At 40.8% G+C, this 25,074-nt stretch overlaps 1 protein-coding gene across 3 annotated transcripts in view; it reads right to left on the bottom strand.

Annotated features, from left to right (window-relative positions):
* Positions 1-19,068, bottom strand: part of ctnnd2a (catenin (cadherin-associated protein), delta 2a) — a 249,321-nt gene extending 230,253 nt beyond the window's left edge. For all 3 annotated transcript variants that reach the window (XM_026179361.2, XM_026179364.2, XM_026179362.2), the window contains exon 1: positions 18,483-19,068. The gene's annotated coding sequence lies outside the window, so the exon portion shown is untranslated. The remainder of the gene's footprint in view (positions 1-18,482) is intronic.
* Between the last annotated feature and the right edge of the window lie 6,006 nt (positions 19,069-25,074).

Raw genomic sequence — 25,074 nt, 5'->3', positions numbered from 1 at the left:
TCTTATTTGCATTACAGTCTTCCACTTCCAATTTACAGTGTGACATCAGCCTCCCCCCCCCCCCCCCCCCCCCCCCCGCCCCGCCCCGATCCACCACCAAAAAAATAGGGCAGCTACTTGGAGAGTGGGAGATCGAAGCTCACAGGTCAGTATTCTAAATTCGCTGGATAGACGGAGAAAAATATAAAAAGATGCAAGACATGAAAAGAACAAAGAAACAAAGAAAGGACAGAGTGAGAAACACAGATGAGCAGTCTTATGATCTTGTGGGGGTTCTGTTGCTCATAGACTCAAACACACACACACAAAATGCACATTTAAATTGGTTACATAACTAGCTGTTTGACAAACAAAAATAGAGACATAGAGTATAAACTGCCTCACTGGTTTTAAATCAGCTACCAGTTAAAAAAGTATGGGTTGGAAGCTGAAAAGCTATTTTTACTTGCTTTTGAAGCAATGCTTTGTTGACTTTGTAGAGGCTCTGAGTAAAATATGATGTTTCATTGAAAAATAAATAAACCATTAAAGATTCAATTTTGTCATGTGAAATGAGTGCCAGGAGAAATGTTGACACATTTAAGGTTACTGTAACAGGCAGAATTTGATTACTCACAATATTTTTTTTCCTCTCAAGAAAAAACCCCCACTATCAGTGACATTTTAATACTACATGATTAATTCTCAGATGTCAACAACATGTTAAACCGCTTATATAAAAGATACTGTGTGTGCACTGACTCACAACTTGTATCTTGTGACACTACACTCCATCCATTCTGGTAGTTTCCCGTTTATAATGCAGCTTACCACAAGATAAAGTTTTATTATTTCCATCCATAGCAGAGGCTTCTGCTGGCTGTAGAGCTCACCGCAATATGAAACCTATAAAGCCACAATGCAGAGGCTGCGCTGTGGTGTGACAGGAAGAGTATACCCCTGAGACTGGGATAAGAGAGGCGAGGACTGTGGCCATCCGCACATCCTATCTCTCAGTCTCGACACTTCGTAGATTTATAATTTACATGAAGCAACAGCGCTTGCAAGGACCCACCACACGGGCTTCCATCCAGATTTTATTTCTTGAACGCTTTTCTGCACTTACAAAACCACTTGTTGAGTAAATATCTGACTGCAGTATGTTCCAGATTCACTGAATGCTTCTGTTAGACTAATAGATTTTTTTTTTATATAAATTATCCAAAAATAATTAACTTATCCGGGGACTGATTTGAATAACAGCAAAAAGTTCTGAATGCGTGCATGATTAATGGGGAACTGACTGTTTCCCCTCCTTAAAGGTTTCTAATTCTGCCAGTTTGTAGACTGCACAACTTTGAGACTGGTATTAAAAAATACCAAAGTAATACTACCCACTTGCCTGGAGGGTTTCCTGGGAAACCGATATGGCTGAGCATTTGATTCCCATTGTGGCCAAGTCCAATAACAGGTAGAGTTTGCAGCATTATTAGAGGTTTGACACTTTTGGAAATCCAATACCTAACACATTATCCTTTTACGATCACTTATTACAATTATCATTATGTCACTTTATCAAATGCACCCTGCCTCTCGGTGCATCATTAATTAGCTTTTTAAATAGACACTCATCAAGTCGAATGTGACTGCCTTTTATACGTGAAATATGAAAAAAAAAACCATCATTATCTTTACATTAATTGTTCTGAATGGATTCTGAATTGAGACCTTCTAATGGGTGACGCATCCATCTGAAGAGGTGACACCCATGCACACAAGCAAGGCTTAGATGTTATTTTAATGCTCTTCCAGCTGCTCCAAGTCTGAAAGTCTGCCTGTTGGTTGTGTTTGATCCCACTGAGATGCCGTACATCTGTCACAGGCACGGAGATCCCACTGGGACTCTGCTGCCTCGCTTCTGTCAGTATGATGTCATCCTCTGGCTCATTCACCTTGCCTTCTCTCTCACTGTCACTGCCACAATGGGTATTTTGTCCAGTATTCACCAGCCTGCATCTCTCCGCTGCCTTCCCTCTTAGTCCTCATTCTCCCTTTTTCCCTTTTTAAAAACGAATGTTTCCGTGAAGGCAGCTTTTAAACATCTTTCGCCATTTTGTAATGTAAATAAACTGCATTATAATTCTAATTTCTTTTGTGACATGTTTTTCTGCGTGTGTGTGTGTCTTTTGCTGCCACACCCATTATGCAGAGCGCGCTCCATCATTACCAATAATAGAAAAGCTTGACTATTTAGTCTGACAAGAGAATGTGTGTGAGCATATGTGTGTGAAGTGTTTAAATGTGTGGGGCAAGCGTGAGTGTGAAAGAAATGTTGCTGTGCTGGCATTTCTGTTCTAATGTTGTTGTCATATTCTCCTCCTTATCAGCCACTGAACACATTCCTCCATACCAACAGATGCTTGGTGCATGCACCGCGTTTCGCCATAATTTCAACTGTTTGTTTGGTAGTGCCTAAATATGTGCGGCTTGTGTGCGTGTGTGTCAAAGAGACAGGGAAATAGAAGGAGATAGGGCAAAGAGAGTGAGATAAATGCATTCAGTGCTCATTCTCTCTGGGTCCAAAGCCCTTGGGTGGCACAGAACAGTTTCACTGTGTTAATCTCTGTGTAATAACTGAATCACAGCGAAAACAATAGCGCTCTCTGTCCCTTTTCACCAGCCAAAAGGCCTTGGGGGTGCTAGTTAGTCTGTCTAGTTGTGAATAAAGAAAGTGTCTGCATGTGCATGCGTGCGTGCATACACGTTTTTGGTTCAAAAATTGAAAGCCAGACACAGAGCGCTCTATCTGATCTGAATAAACTGAGCAAGGTTAAAAGATACTTCCGCAAAAAGAAAGACATGTAAACATAGACAGGACAGAGACAACATTGGATTCATTATAAACCCATTCCACTGTGGTGCAATGCAAAAAGGGAGACGAGTGAACTGTGTTCAGGATGACTTTCCGAGATGCTGTGTCAAGCCCAATCCATAACATTGTATCTTATTTTAAGGCATTCAGTCGCTCCTCTTTTATATCCACCGTTCCTCTGAGGTGTGATCAGGCACTTGGCATCAGCTGTTACTACAGGAGACATATGGGACGTCAGTGACTTCCCCTCCTGGCTTGATTGTGGCCTCTTACGGTGTATGTGCATGTGTGTGAAGGTAACAAATGGAATCTGGGGAAACCAAGTCATCAAGGTTATCTGAGGGTTGACTGTGTCTAATATATCAGGTCTTCTCAAGCATCTGATAGAAAGACAGCTTGAAGTTTTAACAAAAGGACTGATTGCAAAAGCACGATACCCTCATCTGAAGACCTCAATAACACTAAGCACAGTGCATTTTGTTACATTTGATGAACAACCGTTGAAGTGTGTAAAAAATGAAAGAGAAATTAAAGTCCAGATAAAAAATTTAAAAGGTCGATAAACTGGATAATGGAATTTAAGCAATGATAATTTAAGTAATGATTAATGATTCAATACCAGGAGCATAAAAAAGAAAATGCACAAACCTCAGTTCAGTTATTTCCACTGCAATCGAAAGCAGAATATGTTCGTCTGCAGTCTTTTGTATCTGACAGACGGCTCAGTTTTAAAACATCCCAGACTTCCCATGGGAAGCCACACAGGAGAGGCATCAGCAAGATCTCTACAGACCGACCATCAGCGGCAACAGACAAGACTCTAATTAGGTCAGACATAACATGAAAAGGAGGAGCTGGGATTGAGGTGGGTTGCGAACTGTCTTGCTGATGCAGCCACGGGCGATTGTAGCTCAAGAGTTGGGAGTTTGCCTTGTAATCGGAAGGTTGCCGCTTCGAGCCCCGGCTTGGACAGTCTCGATCGTTGTGTCTTTGGGCAAGACACTTCACCCGTTGCCTACTGGTGGTGGTCAGAGGGCCCCGTGGTGCCAGTGTCCGGCAGCCTCGCTTCTGTCAGTGTGCCCCAGGGTGGCTGTGGCTACAACATAGCTTACCATCACCAGTGTGTGAATGGGTGGATGACTGGATGTGTAAAGCGCTTTGTGGTCCTTAGGGACTAGTAAAGCGCTATACAAATTTACCATACATGCTTCTATCTAGATTTGATTACTCAGATTCATTTAAACTTACCTGCTGGTCCAAAACGTCTCTCTATAACAAAAAAAGCAAACACATGACTTTTATTTAAGCTTCTCTGCAATGGTTACCTTAATTTTAGAATTGATTTTAAGATTATTGTTAACTTTTAAGGCCCTCAGTGAGCTCATGCCACAGTACATTTCAGATCCCCTGACACCGTATTCCATCCTGGTTGGGACCTGGGCTCCTCAGCCAAACCTCACAATCCCACAATCCCATCTGATCAGGGGGTTTTTTCTGTCAGTGCACCCATTCTCCCTGAGGAGATCAGATTGCTGAGTTATATCTATGATGTTCCATCCATCCATTTTCTCCTGCTTATCCTTTTCAGGGTCGCGGGAGAGCTGGAACCGATCCCAGCTGCCTTCTGGCAAAAGGCAGGGTACACCCTGGACAGGTTACCAGGCTGTCACGGGGCTAACATATAGACACAGACAACCATCCGCACCTATGAGCTATTTAGAGTTTCCAATTAACCTACTATCCCCACTAACTTCATGTCTTTGGACTATGGGAGGGAGCCGGAATACTCGCAGAGAACCCAGCAAACATGGGCAGAACATGCAAGCTCCACGCAGAAAGACTGATGATGGAATTAAACTCAGGACCTTCTTCCTGTGAGGCAACATGCTGCCCATTTCTGTGTTTTCCTTCAAAATAGTTGTATTACCTTTTCCTATTGTTCATTGTTACATAATTTTCTTTAATCCTCACTTTTAATCTCTTTTTGTTTCATATTAATAACTTTGTAACTTTGTTTTTTAAAGATTCTGTATTATCATTATTATTATTGAGGAAAGTTAAAGTAACTAAGTCCTTTATTGCATGCCATGCAAAGCGTATCAGCTGAGCTAAACGCTGATGTCACCTGGCACTGAGATCAGCTGCTAGCGGCTAATCTACGACGACTGTGGGCTGAGCTCAACTTCGTAGCCTGTCTGAAATAATGCCGTGCCAAATTTGTTACTATGGGTGCCATCTCGTACTTTCAGCCTTGCTGGGTTATAAACAGCATTACCGGGATGTATGAGAAAAGCAGTATGCATGAAATTTCAACAGAAACAGAAATATGTATTTGTCTATACAACTGTATAAAGATTTGATTATTTTCATATAATTGCACTGTTTATTTGTCTAGCTGTTTGCAATAATCCAAGGCAAATATTAATATGGATAATCCCAAACTTTTTTCCATTAATCACTGACCAACAGTAAGGCAATCTGTCATGTAAACTAAAATAATCAGATTGTAAGAGCTGCCAGGCAAGCATGAGAAAGATGTTTGTCTGATGGGAGAGATTCAAACTAGGGGATGCCGACTGCCAAACCGCTCTTCAGCCATTTGTCTTTGTTTTTGCTTCTTCTTGTCAACAGGACTGAACTGCAGCTGGTAAATATCTCTGCACATTATGAGATCTAGAAGAACCATTTATTTTTAGGAGCCATTCTGCAAATGTTTAGAAAGTCACGCTACTTTGTTGGCATTCGCAAACACACTGAGGCACACAAGCATGCAACAATGCGCTGACTAAAATATTACCAGCCACTACAGGAAAAAAAAGGTAGCAGAGAGGCAGCAGAAATAACCTAGAGCAAAAATTAACAACATGATGAATTTTGCACAAACTGTGATGCAATTTTAATAATGTAAGAGTTGTGGATTGACTTTGACTGGCTACATGGTGTTCATTAGATTTGTTTAACGTCAGGTTAAACTGGATACCTCTGAATTAATGCATTTGCAAGATTTACATCAAGTAGCAGATTTTATGTCAGTCTATACAATATAAATGGCAAGCACGGACATAATTGTACTTCAGCGATAAATTAATCAAATTCATATTTTGTTTACTGGCCCTGCATCAGAAATTTTAGGAGACTGCATCACAATCGGTTATATCTTAAAGCCACCGTTATTCCCACACCAGGATGTTAATGGCAGCTACACACACAAAAAAAAAACAGCATTTTAAATTCACATTCCCTTTGCGGGAGATGAAAATGATGCGTATAGATACAAAGTTAATGAGTCTGCATATTTGCATAAAAGAATACCTGAAAAAAGTAATTTATTGATTAGTGACTACCATGAAAAACAGTTATGAGAAGCTATGAAAATGAGACAAAAGAAAGGAGATTAATAATAAATTCCTATCTTGTTGTGTAGAAGAGCAGTTTGCTCTGCAAATTCTACTCCAAAGCTACTTCACTACACCTGCACTACCACTCCATCCAGCATCTGAAGCCTTATTAGTCTATTCTTGATCAAACAGAATTGGTACTTTTTCTCCCCGTACTTTGATGTACACTTCACAAAGTCTAATCTCCTCCCTCTACCATCCCATTATATTACTTCATGCCTGCAGTCAGCCGGTAATATCTGCGCTGTCATAGCAACCAAACCAACAGAGCTAATAGTTACCATGGTTTCTTGACAACTGGACCTTGATGGTGCCATAATTCTTGCCTGTAACCTGCTGACCCTCAATTTACCCTGCAGTGTTTGGGACAAAGGCAGAAAAAATGGAAAATGGGTGTATGTTTTCTTAACTGACTCCTCTGGGAGACTTTTTGTGTGCATGTGTGTGTTTGTCTGTGCATGTCTGTATATCATAACTACACCTACAGTAGGTGTATGAGCGAGACACAGCATGGTGCCATCTCCATTCAGCCCCCACCAGCCAGCCAGCCAGCCAACAAAGAGTGTCCGCTGCTGGGCATGAGGCTGAGGGTGGCAAGCCTCCTCTGGAGAAGCTGGTGGAGACCTCTATGCTTCTCTGGCCGCCTGCTGTCTTACTGAATGTGCCATAATGGCAGAAAGAGTAACACTGCCTGACTAACCATGAGAGAATGAAAATTCAATTCGCTGCACAGTGTGAGAGCAGAACATCCCACGCTGTATACAAAACAGAAAAGTGTGCATTTGTGTGTATACACGCATATCCACGTGTGAGGTCCCGATGTATGACACGACTCCCTCGCAAAATTTCCCATCACTGACCCATCAAAATACCTCAATATGAGGGGAAAAACAGGAATTGACTGCTCTTAAAGCAGGGTTTGTTGCAATACTCTCCTGGAGGAAGACATGGAAGTGATGTAAGACTTTGAAACACTTGACGAGATCTAAAAAACTTCCACTCCTGGCTCCCCCTTTCCCCTCATGTCGCAACAGTTTAAGGCTTGGCGCGCTGGCGGGTTAAGAGCCTCCAAAAGATCAAAGTCAGACACCTCACTGCCTGTGGTTTCATTAGACCCTGTGATCCCAGATTATTCAACAGTTCAACTTGTCACGCATCAATGAAGAAGAGGTCGAAGCCTTTAGTTCGTTTTTTTCTCCTTTTTTTTTTGCAGAATAAAATTAACAAAAACAATTTAAAATTATTCTTTCTTTTCTTTGGACAAGAGATGTCATTTCTTTATAAAGACGCCATTGGGTGTGTGGGTTAGAATAAAAAATAAACCAAGCAGTGTGCCTCAGTCTTCTGACATTCTCAAATCATAACCTGTGCAATGGGATTCATAAATGGTAAATGCCATACTGTAAAAATCACAACTATCATTTATATGTGACCTTTCGCGTCTGGAAACAATAACAGTGCCCATCTGCAGAAAGTAGGTGGGCAGGTGAGGTAGCTTTCCTCTAATAAATGTAATTTTGCTCTTTGCTTGCCATGTCTGTGAAATCAATATCATTTTATTTTTTCTATTGGAGAGAAATACACAGTCTCTTTTTCGGTATGAAAACCTCTGAGAGCCAAAGGTTCCGCTGAGAAAACATCTTCCATCATCCCATGTCTGCAGTGCAGGTCAAATTATCAGAAGTAATGTCACATAGGCAAACTGGAAGCAGTGCAGCAGGGAGGTACTGACCCAAGTCTCCCTCCTCCACAGTTTTCTGGCAGTGGCTTCCTCTTCACTGCAGCCTATGTCTGCACACACGTGCATGTGTTTTTGTATGTGTGTGTGTGCAGAATTCCCTGGTTGCAAAGTGGAAGTCTGTTGCGAATATAGAGTATAAAATCAACTGTTTGTCTTTTGGCTTTCTTGTCTTGCCTATCAGTAGCCCACAGAGAAAAGGGAGGAAAGAAAAGAGAAATGAGAGTGACAGAAACTGTGCGGCTGTGTGTGTGTGTGTGTGTGTGTGTGTGTGTGTGTGTGTGTGTGTGTGTGTGTGTGTGTGTGTGTGTGTGAGTTTACCATTTCTGTGCATTTCTGGAAATCAGCAAGCATTTTTTTTCTTTCAGTCCTTTTCAAAGCCATCTTTCTGACACATAAAGACTTTCATTCTAAATCCCTGGCACAAGCCCAGAGCCAGCAGATTTTGGGCCTAATTGGCCTAAACAACAGCGAGGGGTATCTTGTCTTTGCAAATGACTTTAGTTTTTCATAAAGAACGTGCGGGTGGAATTTGTCTGGCTTGTTTAAAATGTTCCCCCAAAGCAAGCGAGTCTCAAAACTAGAAGAAAAGGCACATGCTGCACAAGCCAACAAAAGTTAAGCGTTATTACAAAATTGCAGACAGAACAAGTTAAAGACCAGATGGCATTTTAAAATACCAAGTCACCATTACTTTGTTACATTTTATTAAATAATTGTTGTCAGCAACCCACACATTTTCAGTTTCCTTATCTGAGTGCAAAGCTAGCTGTTGGTGAGAACAATCAAACCACCTCTGCATTTCTGTTCTTCTCTGCATCAATGGAGCTTCTGTCAAATCTGTACCATCAAACAGATGCACCCAGTGTTTGTTTTTTTTTGGTTTTGTTTTGTGTGTGTGTGCGTGTGTGTGTGTCTGCTACCGAGATACAGTACCTGACAAATCTCTAAACACACCCAGCAGATTCCATCCGTAATTGGTACACTCAACAGTGAGGGGCGGCTCTGCTTCAGGAACATTTCACGAATAGCCTGTGGGCCACTTTTAAATCCATTTCATGACTTAGAACATTCCAACACACAAAATGTTTTTCACTCCATTTCTCGCAAGCAAGAGACAGCGGAGCTGATGTACTGCTGCGACGCCACTGTGTACATACATCGTTAGAAATTCATGAGCTGCACAATATCTAAGTTAATTTATATGCGGATATCACCAGAGAGTTACTTGATGAATTATACATCGCAGATGCAACCCACAGAAGACAGATGAGTGAAATTAATGTGCACTTGCATTTCCAGAGCCCGGTCATAGCTGCGATCTGCACAGTACAGGAGACATCAGAGAGAATAAAGAAGTAACGACAAACGCTATTTATAAAGCAATTTGATGCCAAATGCGCAACAACAACAGTCCCCTTGCTGTGGTTTTTGGTTTCTTCTCTATACATTTTGAAGAAAACCAAAAACAAGATTTCAGAGTGAATCTGAGTGTGGTCTGCCGGAGGGAGTACAAGCCTCCAGTCAGCCTATGAATATCATTCTCCAGTTTTTCCTAAGGAAGTTTTAGCTGGCTCCACTGGAAATCTATTAACGCTATTATAATAGTAAGTTTACCCCTTCAAATCGTGTAATTAATAGTAAGGTGTGAATTCCTAAATTTTCTAAGTTACACCCTCTAATTCTTCTTCTTATATATTTATATTTTGCTTTAAATCTGTAACTGCTTTCCACAAAATAACACTGTGAAATTACCATTATCTCCTGAACAATTTGGCTTTGAACTGCCTTTCATTTATTTTCATCTTGGACTGAGCTGCATGTGCATACTTTGGTTGCTAATAGAACAGTGTGTTGTTGAACATTCGAAAGCGTTCGGAGAAGGCGTGTTGCTCATCCTTTGGAAGACAGAAGGGGCAAATTAAGGCGCGTGAGAACATAACTCTTTAATCAAAAAAATTTTAATGATTAAACTGACATAATAATTAATAATAATTATGCACCCAGCTCTTAATCGCTTAATTTGGAAGTAAAACTTATAATTTGGGACATTTTTTTCAGCACTTTTGCACTGATGATCTGCACATTTTTGCAGAAGATGTTCTGCAAAAGTTCAATCAATCAATCAATCAATCTTTATCCCATTATCCATCTTGGAAAACTCCAGCTCCTGCTTACTTAAAAACCTGATTAAGAAAAACTCCTCTGTAAGAGTGGGGCTTACAGGCCACGTCCAGCAACACAGGAAGACATGCACCTCCATCTTCATCGACGTGCCCTTTGCAGGCAACGAGAGATTCACTCTTGTTTTAATCGAAAAACACCCAACATACACAGCCACTCTGTATACTGTTAATTTAAAAGAGAACATTTTGTTGACAGGGATACTGTATAACAAAGGATGCCCCCAAGAGGAACTGGGCATAAATAAAAATGCTGAATATCAGAATAGAGCACACGCAGCTTACTTGGAACAAGTACAATGTGTAGCTAGACAGAAAACCTGCCTTTGTTAGCTCTGGGACTGTGAAATGAAATCGAATAATGTGGACAGCAGGGGCTAGGGCTTGACTGTGGATGTAGCTCTCCAGTGTCAACACACATCAATAAACAACCTAATAAAACGCCCCATGGTCAAAACATTATTTCAGCTGCTGTTCTACTCTTAGAAATGCTCACAGCTAAATCCTCCATCTTCTTTACAAATCATGCTATGTGGTCTGCGTTGTGCAGGTGGCTGCTGCCTCTGCTGATGATGTCACCGGCCATTTTTGTTTTTCTCCAAAGTACCTCTAACCTTCTTTCTTCTTAATGTCAGCCTCCTCCTTTCACTCTCCTTCTTTTCTCTCCATTGATCCAAGGGGACACAAATGCACACACACATAAGCCCTGCACACCATAGCAATAAACTGAGAAGTACCAATCTATAAAGGGGTCATATTTTTCTGATTACTATCTCCTTATGTCTCTGTCTTTCCTGTCATTTCCATCACATCCCTTTCTACAGATGTAAGAAAGTGCTTGACGGACGGATGGAAGTAGCCACAGCAATGCACAGCTGATAAGGATCAGTATAGGCTGCTGATGGGCTGTCTGCTGATCCCACCACAGGCATCAGGCATGGCATTTATACCACTTGGCTGCCCTCAAGCTTTTAAGAAACACTACTGTGTGTGTGTGTGTGTGTGTGTGTGTGTGTGTGTGTGTGTGGCATCAGGATTACTCAAGACGAGAAAGTAAGAAAAATATATATGTTTTTTGGAAAGGACAGTATCTAGTTTATTACACAGTTAAATATGATGTTACAGCTGCAGCTGTTATACAGATGTAGGACAGCTGTGAAATAAAGAAAAGTGCATTTAAATTAATATCAAATATTATTCTTGCATACTTCAGTAACGCTTTTTCTGCCTTGCTAGTGATTCTAGAAAATCAATATAAAATATTTAACGCTTGATTTCTCAAACATCTGCACTGCTGTTAGAGTGTCAGTGTTGTGTTTATAGTAAAACTACTGAAGAGCACACAACTGTGAGAAAGAGACTTTTTTCACGCTGTATTTGACAAGCAGCTGCCATGAAAAAATGAAAGTGATGTGCAAACTGATTGTGACGTAAGTTCCCGTAATTACAGTAAATATGAAACCCTGACAATAAGCAACAACATGAACCTTTGATGTTTTGAAAGAACTTACTTACCTTCCCTCATCTGCCCTGCGATCCTCTCTTTACTTGTAAAACTTCTGCAGGCCAGCCAGATGTGTATGCCATTGAGAGTGCCTTAAAGTTACAGTGTGGAATATCTCACCGCTAGATGTCAGCAGACTGCAGTCAACCTCTTTTTTTCTCATCCCTCCCAATTTAAGTGCATAATCCTAAATACAGTGGCTGCTACAGGACAGAATTCTGGCTGCTGTTCATCTGTAGTGAGTATAGGCTGTCAGACTGCTGTTTACCTCAGCTATCAATATGTGTCCAGGACTTTTTATTATGGAGGAGCCTGTTGGACTTTGTGAAAGGATTCTGATGCTATTCAATGACTCAGTGAAGCTTCTGTAAGGTGACAGTGATACTGAGGTCAGTTGTTGAGGATATCCTGAAACTTTCTGTAGATAAGCACTGCTGATTTTGCCGCTGTTAGCTCCTGTCAGCCGGCGTTAGGTACTTTCTTTTAAGTGGATCTAACACTGTTGGACTCAGGTAGTTAAACCCTCATACACTATGAGAATGTAATCAAACTGTTTATCAGAGGGAAATTGTGATTTTGCATATGATACCATCTGTAGCCACATACATTAAAATCCAATTACAATGACTGGCGATGTTCATCTCAGTCACTAGATTCAATATTCACAATATAATTTTTTTTTCCATTAAATAACTGAAAAATTGACTGACTCTAAATTTAAGTTTACAATGTTTCCAATATCTTTTGCTAACCTATAAATCTACCAATCCCAAATGAAGGAAATTAAAGAAAGTTTCATCCCGGAAACAAATAATAAATCAAATTAAAGCAATAAAGTATTGTCTTTTAATCCAATATTGTTTTATGTTGATGTATGTTGATGTGTTTCTATTCAACAGATAATAGTTTTCTGCTTGCTGCACATACACAGACAATTTCACAATTTGCTTAACTTTGCATAGACTAATTTAGAAACCAGGTGATTGCTAGTCCTTGACATTCACAACCAACATTTGCTTAAATGTTGCTTAAAATGAATTTCATGAGATGAAGGTTAAAAGAACAGATGAGAAAACACACACACACCTAACTCTTGCAATCAGGCACAGGTGTTCATATCCCATCAAACATGTTATTTCCCACTTGACAAGCAAGAAAGATAATAGTATGTTGCTGTGCAGAGAAACTATAGATGAAGCCAACAACAATATACCTCCCTGCTTCCTGCCACGCAACATGTCATTATCCTAAGTCTTTTTCTCTCCAGTGAGGCGCCACATATGCTCTTAACAACTGCCGCACTTGTTGCAAAGTGCATCTCTTGATATCAGACCAATATATGTCTCTCATCCTAATTTCACACCATGATTTTACCCACAGGTTCAAAGTGCAGGTCTCTCCAGGAACAAAGCTACAATTCAGTGTTTTAGTCAATAACAAGCCAGCAGAAAGGACCAGGCAGGTGGTGAAACTGTAATGCAGGCAACCTCATTAAAAGAATGTCAAGGAGCTGAACAAAACAACAACAACACACACATATGCACCCAAGGACACGCAGCAACAATGAGGCATACACTCTCCACCCTCTGAACAAATACGAATCCTAATGACAAACCCCCATACATGTAATAAAGGTCACAATCACACACGCTGACACACTTGTCATACATGCACAAGCCAGCTCCGGGCTTCATTTTGGCCCAGGGAAATCAGGATGATCTGGGCTCCAGCTTCTCTTTGATGCTCAATTACCTCTGGCAGACCTGGCTAGCTGAGCCAATTAATTATTCAGCCTAGCACAGTAAAGTGTGGTAGGCACAAACACGATGTCACAGCAAGGTAACCGCTGACATACGGCTCACTGTAGGGCCCGCACTAAACACACATCGTTAGGTTTTAATATGCAGCATTTTCATTTTTGACACTAAGAAGTACAGCACGGTGCCGTCATGTGGCTTTCCTTGTCATCCTGTCATTCTGCTGGGCATTTTTTTCTTCACACTATTCTGTCACTTCTTACATTTGATGATTCCCGGTCTCAGCTTCCCTGCTTCTTCCTCGTCTCAGCGCTTATAATCCTCTTTCGCTCTTCAAGCTATGCCACTAGTTCTCAATTTTTTCCACCACGTCATCTTTTCACCCACCTCACCTATCTTTTTTTTAATCTCTTTATCTTTTTGCCACTTCCCTCTTCCCTAACCTGCATGCTTGACCCCCCACGTCTTTGTGCTTTTTTCTTGTCACATCACCCATTTCTTTTATCTTCCCTTTGGCTTTTTGACTTCTTAATTGAATTTCTTTACTACTCTTTTGTTTTCTCATAGTAAAGAGTAAAGGAAAAGAGGGAGGATAATGGAGTTGAGGGGAAGAAGGAGGGCAGTGGGCTGACAGAGGGAGTCCCATATGCAGCGGGCTCATTAGAAGATGGGAGGAGAGTCAGCGGCAGAGACACACTAGCAGGTATCCATACCCACCCACCCCCCTCTCTCTCTGTCTGTCTCCCTCACACATATTGCTGGCTTCCTGGACTCATTCCAACACTGACATATCACTATCTTCTCTCTCCCTCCCTGTCTCCTTCCTGCTGCGCTTCTGAAAGTCCTGCTCTCATTAATCACCACCGCGTACAATACACAGCAATTGGTGAATGATTTTACCTTTTACCACCTACCTGCACTATGAGGCCATATATTTTTACTATATGTGGCATCAGTGGAAATCGAGCCATAAATCCGAGGCATTGTTAAAATTGCACGTTTTTTTTTCCCACTTCTTTTACAGCAAAAAGAGAAGTGTGTAATTGAGGAAGACAAAATGCTCAAGGGCACTTAAGAAGCCTCCATGCCTATCTGCTGCATGAGCTTGGCCCAGCTTTCGTAGGTAATTCTCTAGTCTCAACACCCATCTCCCAAAACGGGGAGAAGCCCCTACCCCACCCCACATTCACCTTTTTTGTCAAAATGAAACTTTTCCATATGGAGTCAGAGAAATGCTAAGTAGCTATGAGAAGGTTGAAACAGGCAGATTATGTCAGTTACTCGGTCCAGCCAAAGCTGTAGCGGCTTAATGACACTGTCCAGTCCACTCACCTCCAAACTGCAAATTTTCTCCATCTTTTCCCAGCTTTAATGCGAAGGTCAGCAGATGGTGAGGATACATTAACCGTGCAGGCAGGCGTGGAAAAAAAAGGAGGCCGCGTCACACCATCAGAGTCTGGTGATACTATCTCAAAAAATGCTATTCCCTGGGTAACCATTGATTTCCCGTGTTTAATAGCTGTTTTGTTTTCAACAGAAAACACTGTCAGTACCTTCCTTTCTTTATAAAAAGGCCAAAGCCTCAGTGACAAACTGAGGTCCTTCGAGCTGTGAGGTACTCTGTGTCCTCTCTGTCCTTGTCAAGGACACCCGAAGTAAGAAGAACAAGGTCTTGAAGTCAGACCTTTTAGACCGTGCACACCTACATTTAAACACGAATCGCCTCTTGTTTGCTTTTGTTGTACTCAATCGGTTGCAGCCTAAGATCAAAGGTGCATTAATACATTAATTGTATTAATTAACTCCTTCCTTTAGAAATATTCCATCTTTAGAAATAAACTTCCAAGTCCACACTTTGTGTTTAAAGAAAACAAGAAATGACTTACTGACCAGCTCAATAACACAGCATTACAGGCAAAGGTGATCCTCTTCCTGATGGGGCAAACTGCCAATGTCACGCTGATTGATGATGAAAAAAAAAATTCTACTTTATGACTGACTTAAATGTATAAACTTAACTGCAAAGTATCATTTCTAGAACATCCATCAGAAAGCCATGTTGGGTGCACAGCATTGCACCCTTGAGGGAAAGAAGAGTTATGTTTTAAAGAGGAGTGAAAGTTTAATGGTGCGGAACATGTATGTGATCTTGTAACAATCCCACTGTAATGGCGACACAGTAAAATTGTCCATTAGCGGAGGCCCATCGGTGTTTTTATGTTATTAAACGAGCTCATAAGCATCAAGTCGCCACCACGAGCATCAAGTTATCTGATCGATGAGCACAGTGTGGCTGCCAATTAGCACCGACCCTATTCCCATGAATATGCAAATGAATCGATGCCAAGTGTATATCAACTGTCAGCTAATTGCCTGAGGCCTGAAAGGTTCTGAATTTAAGGGGACGTATGCATGTTTTTTTCCTTCATGTTCCATATTTATCTGTCTTTTGCTTTTCTTTTCTTTTTTTGCAGAATGTATAGGTGTAAACCACACGCACAACACAGCTGCCATTCAGCATCGGGGCTTTTGTTACACCTCAAAGAGGGACCACCTTTAGTATGAAGCTATATTTATTCAGCAGGAGGAATGAAGGAGAAAGGAAACAAGCATTTAATCTCACTTTCAGTCATGTATGTAAGCAGTTCCCTGTTGAGGAGACAAACACTGTCTACTACTGTGAGGAAATGTTCTGACAGCTTTTTCATCTTGCCTACTTTAATATGGAGGTCAAAGGTCAGATTTAAGTGTAGAACAGAACCCCTGGACCTCTAACAGATTCATTTTCTTGTGAGTTGACAGGTGCTGTAGGTACTACTGGTGTCAGACAGTGTCTGAGCTCAGTACGCTGTCTCGCTGCCCGAGTCACATGAATTATGAAAGGTTCTGAAGCAGGTGAAGGAAAAAAAGATGGAAAGTGTCATCCTACTCAGACACCTCTGTCTCAATATTCATTTTAAAGTAAGAATAGAAAGCAACATTTTATTGCTGACACCAAAATTTTACATTGCAAAGTCAACAGACAACACTCGTTATATCGCGTCCTGTTAGACTTGACACACTTGGTCAAATATCAAAGCACATGCCACTGAGAGTTCCTTTCTGCTTGTCTTGATCCTGGTCTTCACTCATTTCATGTGCACAGAATTGACCTCGGGCACACCATGTGGGGAAAAAAACATACCTGATGTGGTTTACAATAGCCTGTTTGCTGTGCTTAGTGAATGCCCAAGTCTGAAAGTCTCAATATGGCAATATGGCACCTGTTCACCTGTTTATCTGTTGCATTATCACTGCTTTGCACAACCAACTTGCACATTCTGATGATAAAAAAAAAAAAACTCTTAACACATACACTCTTTTCCAATCTTCCCTGACCCAGCTCTGCTAAAGAGAGCATAACTATAATTCAAACTCTTCCATTCACATCAGCACTACGTATAAGGCCAGCTCATCGTGGCAGCTTGTTGGACTGTCGTCAGCACTTCATCCTGTGGACGCCTGCCAGACAGAAGCCCTTCCGTCCGATCAATAGGCACCGGCGGCTAGCTTCCCCCCTTTGCTCTCTTTCGCTGTCTTTCCCTCCCTCTCTGGGCGACCACAGTATAAAGACTGTTCTGTTCTGCCAGCGCAGCATAGTGATTAGGCATTAGGCCTGTGCTGCTGTGTGAATTAGCCTAATCTGTGTCCGCGATGAAGGACGAGGCTTTTCATGGCCACTGGAGACATTCACTGGACATAAAAGAAGCTAATCTTTAGAAAACTTAGAGGGGATGGAGCATGTGTCAGTATCTGTGTGTATGTGAAGGATGGAGATTGCGCAGGAACTGTTGAGAGAGTTCCCACAGTGATAGATCATTTCTAATGCTTCTTATCCTTCAACAGTAAAAATAAATAAATACATTTAAAAAAAATCTACTTCCTGAGGATGTGCAGCTCATGGGGAAGAGGAATGTTGTATTGTCATTTCTTAAAGTACTGGAAAAGTGGATAAAGTGCTGGCTGAAACAGATTGAGGCTGCCATCCATGTAGGGCGTATGTGAGGAAAAATATATTCCTTTATTCTTCAGTCAGTTTGAGGGGAATTAGAGGAGACTGAATTGTCACAAGGCTGCTTACCTGGCCACAGAGGAAGCTGCCTAAACCTGCAGATCTCAAAAGTTTTTTTGTTTCTTTTTTTTTTGTACTTTTGCAGCAACGGGGGCTTTGATGCGACAGAGCAAATACTAGCACTTTTTCAATCCTTGTACATCCTTATGTTAGTTGTCCATCATGCACCTGCCCAAGAGTTGACTTGCAGCAGCCTGAACATGCATCCACAGCATGCCTACCAGCAGCCCAGCCCTCCTCCTGCTCTCCTCCACATCATCTGCTTGATATATTGTATGCCCTTGACAAACTGCCAGCGCCCAATCCCCCTCCTGCAAATGTCTATTGATCAAAGCACAAGTATGGCTGTGGAAAAGGTATATAGTCTCACCCATACTCTTATCTTTTTATTACCTCTGGTGAGCCAGAAACTTACAGAAAAAGGGGAGTTCCAAAAAAGAAGGGAAAAAAAGTCGATTGATTTAGAAGTAAAACGCAGTAAAGTCCAGACAGCATGAAGAATATAAAAACTTTATTTCTGGTTTTGACTTTCAGCAGTCTAGCAAATAAAGAGCACCTCTATCTCTTTTGTTGACACGGTGCCTTTTTGCACCTTTGGAGTACTTTTACGCACAACCAGTGGTGAATTTAGGTCAGCAGCCAGCTGGTGCCAAATATCTGTTATGTGTTGGGTGATCTTTGCACAGCAGGAGTCTTGTTCCTGCGATGAGCTTCACAGTAAGCTCGCTGTTAAAAGCAGGACATCATATTTAACTCAGCCAACCAGTTTCATAAAAACATACACGAAGGAACCCAAAAGTCATCTTCACACCCCCTGCGCATTCCTCCAATATGCAAGTCGTACTAAAATGAAGGACCAGAAAGCACGGGCGTCTGTGGACCCGACAGCTTCCACCTCTCTGCCCGATACTGTAAAGGGGAAAATAACGCGATGACTTACCGAAATGAGATCCTGGCCACTGTCAGGCGTCTCCTCGTTTCCCTACTGTCCCTGGTCCGCCCCTCTTTCAAGTCAATCCGCAGTGTGCTCAAATCAGAACGGAGCTGTGAGCCTTTTCGCTGCGTCCTGCGTCCAGAGTTGCCGGGGATGGAACAACCATTTGCCGGGATGCTGGGGCGGGGGTGCAAGGCATCCGCAGGGAGGAGGATGAGAGGGATGTGGAAGAGACGGGTGAGAAGGAGGAAGAGGCGAGGTACAAAAGCGAGGAAGGAAGAGAGAGAGAGAGAGAGAGAGGGCGAGCGAGCAGCAATGCACTGCAGCGACAGGGAGGCAACACCACCGGAGAGGAGAGGAGGCAGACAGCAGCCCTCCGTCTCGGTCTCGCGCTCACTCGCACATGCGCGCGCACGTGCAGTTCTCTGTTAATAGACAGATATAGAGCGCCATCTTCAGGTTGACGTGTGGTAGGAAGGTGTTGGGAATCGAAATCTCGTATTAAAAATCATCTCTTGCGTCAAGTGTACCATTCAGTTGAAACCTCCTCCATAAAACGCCCTTTATTCCCTCTTCTCTTGTGTCCCACCATCTCCGATCATATGTATGCCCAAAACCAACTCTTATCCTAAAGCAACCCAAAATCTAAATGAGACCCTTAATCCCACTGCTGCTGCACACACACGCTCCATGGCAACCAGGTCCCTTTGGGGGTTATGATGATGATCACCTCGCGTCGGTCCCCTTTTCCTTTCCTGCTGTTGCGTCGTATAAGTTTCCCAACGCCAGAAAAAACGGAGTATTTCTCAGATGTGTAGTTATATCATGAGTTAATTGTCCTGGATTGACTGAGATGAGGACTGAACCTTTTATTTCATCTTTGTTCTTTATCTGGCTTCTAATTAACTTCCACCTTCTTCCTTTCATTCTTTTGATTTTTTTTCCTCTGTCTGTTTAAGAAGTCAGTTGTGAGAAATAGCTCTAATTAGCCGACGTGATCCTAATTTCTTTTTCAGTGTTGAAATGTCAAAACTGTATTAATAGATGTATACCACCACATCACTATTCATAAGTAAAGGCTTTTGCATTTATTTCCATATTATAAGTTTATTTTAGATCGCATAAGTTTAATGTGTGGCAGTATCGTAACTCTCCAGTTCATAATATTTTATATTAAATACAATTTTTTCTTCAACAACAGTTGTGGCATAAGTTCCTTTTTTCAGAAGAAGTGCAAAGAAATTAAACTACCCACATTAGTTTAATGACTGTAATGTTTGGGTCAGGATGCTGTTTTGGTGGTGAGATAAAAATAAAAATGCAGATTTAAAACTCACTCTAATGAGCTGTGGGGCTTTAATGCCTGTTTTTGGTCTTTTGAATGGCTTTAGAATAGACAACATTATATATATATATATATATATATATATATATATATATATATATATATATATATATATATATATATATATATATAATGACAATCTGTTGTGCAGTAGTATCATTATGTATTTATTGTGATTATTATTTTTTTAAATGTCTTGTACTTTTCCCCTGAAGACAAATAAGCAGTTACAAATTGAACTGAACTCAACAAATAAGAGCTTATCTACCAATACCAGACACATTTACTTCTTTAATTCTTTTATTTGAATTTAATCAGATGGCAGAGCAATAGTCAACATTGCTCAGTGAAAGTAAGTAGTAAATACAGTTTGAGATTCATCCCCATGACAAATGCAGGTAAGCCTGACATCATGTAAGGTGCTCTTTTATTTTATTTTATTTTTTAAATTAATTGTCAATCAAAGTGAAGGATTTTGGCCAAACGGTGACTCGGGATATCGATCCCAAATATCTAAATTTTTGTTTATTTATTGTCAGTATGTGTGTGTGTGTGTGGGGGGGGGGGGGGGGGGGGGTGTTAATAGCATCTGAGCAAGATTTTTTGAAATTATTAACAAGCACAGCCACTGACTCACCTCTCATTAGCTTCATCTCGCAGCTACGTCAGAAAGACAGGGAGGATGGTGTTCTCTCGTCACTGCAGACAGCCACATTTCTCCCAGACAGCAGCTGGTGTCATCATAAACAGGTAGAGTTGGGAAATTCAATACTGGAAACTGTTCTGTTCTTTTCAATCCATTTTAATATTTTTAACAACTTTATTTGCTGAACTTCAGTCAAGTCTATGTTTAATTAAAAGCATAGATCAACTTTCTATTGTAGCTACTGGTCTGCATATGTGTTCCACTTTTGTCAAGTTACCACAAAATGTTTTAATATTTCACTTCCTATGCCTGTTCGCATGCTTTTCTTTTTTGTGTGTTCTTTATGCGCTCTAACGCCATATGGAATCGTTTTGAATTTGTTGTCTTCATCTTGCACATATGGGCAAAACTAAGTTGCACTATCATCCCATGCTGTAAGCCAAAATGGAATTTAAACGCTAAACACTAAAATCTCTTACATATTGCAAAAGATTTGCCTTTATTCTTCTGAATATCTCTGCCTGCTGCTTACCAGTCTGTTTAAAGACCAGAAACCGATTTTGGTGAAGCTGGAGAAGTTAAAAAATATATATATAAAAAAAGCAAAAACAAGGTGAATAGGGTGAGTTCAGTTTGTCTTCTGCCTCTTACTTCCGCTCCCAGAGGATCACGAATGGAACGCAGAAATGCAGGTTTAAAGATTTACCACTAGGTGGAGCCAGTGAACTTATTTGTCACCCAAATAAGTTAAAAACCATTCATATTCAAATGTTTGCGTCTCTGATATAGATTTGTGAAAGATAACGACACGTGTTAATGTTGCAAATTTAAACAGATTCATATTTTGGAGGATTAAATTGGCTGATTGAGTGGCCAGCTGTGGATTGAAGGAATGACATTGCTTTAAGCATTACGTTTGCAGCTTAAAGGTCATGCTGGCTCTGTTAACAGAGGCTTAGAAGTAGTTTGTCAATTACATGCAAAATATTTACCACGGTTGTGTCCCTAGAGATGTTTTACATAAAACATTGCATAATTCTTTCTTCTTTTTTTTGGGTGGCGTGCCACAGTGTACAGTCATGTCCCTGGCATGCCCGCGAAGTGTGTTAAAGTCCACTCGTTGCAGGAAGTGCTGATTTGCCCTGTGTTGAAATACATTTCACCTACAGTGGACTCTCACAGTTACCATCAAACAGGCATATTTTAAACCATGTATCCAATGCCATTATTGTCTTTTATTCGGTCAAAAATGTGGCCAAAGTAACCCACCAGCATTTGTTGGGAGAGAAAAACCCACACAGTGTTTTAACAATGCCTGACTTTATTAATGCACGGGAAGCTCAGAGACAAACAGGTTTTATTCAAATGGACTATGAGGTACAAGGAAACAGCTTTATTGGAACTAAAACCAAACAGCGTGCCCTCTTCTTGCTGATCTTGGAAAAGAACTCGCATAGTCTGTGCTGAGTTACGAGAAGGACAAGTTTGGCATCACGTTCTTGAAGTTGGCTACGAAAAAACTGCAATGACTTCCTTAAAAAGATGATGACACGGATTGGTCCCTGCCCATCCGCCTCTTGAGAGCTGAAAGAACACGGACCTGAAGGGGATCCTGAAGACCGAGGTGGAGCATGTATTTAGCACACTGCAGAAGTGAAGAAAGCAGGATGAGGGGACTAAAGTGAAGAAATTTAGAGATGAGACTTAAGTTGGAAGTAAACAGGCCGAGATGATGCCAGCGGCGTGTCTAAAGTAGTGCACAAGCATTAATTGTATTGTTCAGCCCATTTGCTGCTCCCTCTCTAGTGTTTGAAGATAGGTGACAAATAAAAGGAAAATCTGAAGCCTGGTGATTCAGTGACTCTGCTATGCAGTTTGGAGGCATGCTTTTATCCTGATGCGGGTGTTCTCTTGGATGTAAACGCTCCCATTGCCAGTATGAAAATGATGTGACGTCACTGGATTTGTCTGGAACACAACCGAAAACCTGTGAGGGATTTTGGATCGACTCTCCACCACTATCATCAGGAAATATTCTCATGTGGCATCAAATACATACGAGAAACAAATCTGCACATAGATCATAGAAAAAAAAGAACTTTGACAAAACTACAGACTAAACCACTGTGGATGCAGCTGTGCTGTTAAGCTGAAGTTGTTTACGTGTGTGTGTGTGTGTGTGTGTGTTTGCAAGTGTGTGTCTGGGTGTGTGTGGTATTTCTGGTATTTTTGCTATGACAACAACGATATCAATAACAACTTATTCATTACATTAATGAAAAACTGCAATATAGAGAGAACAGATAATCCATCTGATCTCTCCATATTACAGGCCTCAGCGAGTGCAGGCCTGGCAGGACCAGGTCAGGTAACCAGAATCCAACTAGCACCCTCTGCATGTTACCTGTACACTGTTTTCCCGTGGAGGGCTTTTGTTTTCTTCTCTTCCTACTGAGCAAGTAATGCATTAAAAGAAGCAGGATGTCCAGTATTGCTGAAAACTATGACAGAGGTTTCAGGGGACAAGTGGCCACAACCCAGGATGTCGTGCCAAAAATTCTTGTCTGCCTGCTGAGACCACAGGGCGAGTCCAGAAGTAGCAACAGTAGCAGTCCACCTACAGTAATACTGATCATAACAGACACAAACAAAGAAGGCTAGAAAAAGGAGAGAAAGGAAGAGAGTCCGAGAGGTGAATCAGAACCGAGACATATTTCCCATCTGTATGTCTAAAATGTAGATGGGAGCATTAATAAAATGAAAAAAAGAAAGAAATATGCCAACATGTCTCTATTTACTTCTAACAAAAGACTGAGTAATATTCACGGCAATATTTGTGAATATACTTTTAAAATTATTAAAATAACAACAACAACAATAATAATTTGAGTTTTGTAAAATGAATATAATATGAAATACTAAAAAGTTCCACACATATTACCTTAACCTTGTTTATATGTATAGGGCTACAATAAACCTAAATAATCCTGACACATGCACAGCGAGCTGTTTGATGTGCAGCTAAAAGTAAGACACTTTCTATTAATTATGATTTTAATTTATTACCCATGTGAAGGCAGCTGGAACCGGTTTTAACATGCGTGTTCATTGTCATGTCACACATTTCTAGCACTCTCTGCAATCTTTACAAGTGACACATAAACTCTACACAAATGCACTACACTTTCATGTAATCTGTAAAATAATGGCCCTAGAATTCTAACTCGTGTTTTTTCTTGTTACTGTTTTGCTGGAGAACTGAAGAAGCAAAGAGTTGCCTCGGTTAGTGAGAGTGCTATAATCAAAGAACTTCCCTAAAACGGAGGATGTAAAAATGTAGCATACGGTAACAGAAAACCCCACAAGATGAGTCTCTCAGACAAGTTAAACCAAGTTCCTGTTTTTAGTTCTCTCTTCTTTTTTTTCCTTTTCTTTTTTAAAAAAAAGAAAAAATCACAACTCTATAGTCTGTCTGCACTTTCATTCATAAAATGTGTTGCGACACAGTTTTACAAGAAATGCTGTCAGTAATCGGTTTTCATTTAGGAATATTAAGCAACCGTGTATTCCAGGATGTGTGTGAAAGTCACACCCTCATGTCAGTCTTTCACTGTGAAAACTGGCCACAGTACATGCGGGTATGCATGCAAAAAGAGACTGAGACTGCAATAAAGAGCAAAATGGAATAAATGACTCTGATGTTTACATTAAATTTGTTTAATGGTGCAGTAACTGCAGCAATTCATCAATAGTTGTCAGACGGAGATAGCGGCATAAACACAGAATGACTAGATAAGATTGCATGCAACAGGTCACGTAATATTCGCATGTACACGTCATGAGAGACAAAAGCAAAAGCATTAGGTCCAATTAGCATGCAGCCTTATTGCATTTTTAAAAATATGCGTTACAATTAAAGAGGAAACACAACCAAAATGATCCCCAAAATCTGACAAGAAAATAATAAAGCAACAATCTAACTACCAGACTCAGAGTTTACCTTAAGCCTTATGTTTGCTAACAATGCTGAATAAAAATTGAAAATTTTATTTACCTAAACATGGAGAATGCAACGTTCCTTACTCCACCTTGGTTTCTGTTTGGTGACTGACAGTGTGTGACACATCCATTCTTTCATCTGGGCAAGGCCACACGTGAACTTCAGCAAAAGGATCACAGTGTTCCCTTAGCTTTCCCACGGACGCTTTATACTTCAGTGATGTGATGCCAAAAATATGCATATCGTACAATAAAGCAAATCTATCAAGGTCAGCATACAGTGCATGCTGTGAAGTGAGCTATAACAAGCAAAAACACTGGTGTGGACCTTTGATGATCCAAATCAGGTAAACGACAACACAGAGAAAAAGCCACTATCTCCCCGCAGATCTGACAGGTGTGGAAATATTTTTTTAAGAAGAACGTGATTAATTACTTCTAGTGACTAACCTACCCCTTTTTACGAGGCAGATTTCAACAGCACACTTTAAGCACATTAAGCCACATGCAGTATTGTAAGAACAAGATCTTGCATTTTATGCACTTTTTTTGCAAAGGCCTTGAGTGCAACACTTTGAAACTCCCCCACTACGCTTGTTGATATTTTT

This window comes from Astatotilapia calliptera, chromosome 9, assembly GCF_964374335.1.
Source record: "Astatotilapia calliptera chromosome 9, fAstCal68.1, whole genome shotgun sequence".
NCBI classification, from domain to species: Eukaryota; Metazoa; Chordata; class Actinopteri; order Cichliformes; family Cichlidae; genus Astatotilapia; species Astatotilapia calliptera.
The sequence above is the reverse complement of the archived record's forward strand: the minus strand, read 5'-3'. Positions and strand labels throughout refer to the sequence as shown.